Below are 1,415 nucleotides of genomic sequence, written 5' to 3'. Positions count from 1 at the left end.
TATCTAATAGTTCAAATAGATAGTAGTTTGACTACCCAATAGTTCTAACTGTTCAAATATCTACCAGTCTGAATATCTACTAGTTTGAATATCCAATAATTTAAGTATCTAACAGTTTGAATTTCCAATAGTTTGACTAATATTTGGATATCTAAGTTTGCATATCTAATAGTTTGCATATCTAATAGTTTGCATATCTAATAGTTTGAATAGCTAATATTTGACTATCTAATAGTTGCAGTATCTAACAGTTTGAGTATCTAGCGGTTCTAATATCTAATAGCTCTCGTACCAGGCCAGCAGCCTGATAAGTACAGGATCTAGGTACAGATTTGGGTGCCCAGGATAGAAAGGCAAGCAGCAGAGGAAGTGGCAGTGCTACCCGCCCCGTCCTGATGGTGTTTTTAATGGAGGAATTTATCGTACATTTCCTCAAGGAATCACAACCATCATCCACCAGCTTGCCACAAGCTGTTAAAATGTGAAGATTAAACCCCGCACTTCAGTTAAAAACCACGTCCAAGGAGGAATTTATCTGTCCTATGGCTCGGAAACGCGAGCTTGAGTCCCAGCCTGCGGCTGTTTGGAACCACTTCGGGTGCTGAATGACAGCAGTCTGGGGTCACTGGTGGGCAGCAGCAGCGCATCCCGCAGGAACAGCAGGCTGGGAGATGGGAGAACCGATTTGTGCTTCTCCTGAGCCCGGATTTACCCCAGCAAAGCCCAGGCCCTTCAGTTGGCTCCTGCAAACCCATCTCTTCACCCTGGCAACAATGCCCTGGTGTCAATGGAGGAGCTGCCAGAGCCAATGGGGCTGTAAGGTAAAGAGATGTACTAAACCCACCTGAGGAACAAACCCATTATAGACAGCCATTGGCACAATTTAACTTGATTTAACACCCAACCACCGCGCTTTGCAGGCGTGAGAACAAACAGGTTTGATTTGATTTTTATTCTTTGTTCAGGTTTGTAGAAACAACGTATGAAAATCCATGGATTTCTTTCAAAAGACGACTCCTAATATGGATGGACCACTGCAAAACCCAAGTCCCCACAGGAACTGTTATTTACTGTAGTCCAAACTGCACATGTAGAGGATGATGCTGCACCACCCCTGAGAACTGAACCCTGGCAACACCTCGAAGGGGTTTTAAGTCTGGGGCCCTGACGCGTGATGTGCTGTGAAACCGGAGCAAAACTGGAACAAAAAGCAAGGAAACCTGGAGGATTCTGGAGGAATTCCGGAGCCACAGCCCAGCATCGCCTCAGGGACGGCTGCATCACCACCTCCACCACCCCCCACCCCGTGCCCAAGATGGCCGCCCCCTCCCGCCCCGCCGCTTCCCTCACTCAAGATGGCCGCAGCAGGCCGGCGGCCGATGAGGTGAGGCCGTGGCGGCCATGTTGCTTTGGGG

This window comes from Psittacula echo, assembly GCF_963264785.1.
Source record: "Psittacula echo genome assembly, chromosome: 4".
NCBI lineage: Eukaryota > Metazoa > Chordata > Aves > Psittaciformes > Psittacidae > Psittacula > Psittacula echo.
The sequence above is the reverse complement of the archived record's forward strand: the minus strand, read 5'-3'. Positions refer to the sequence as shown.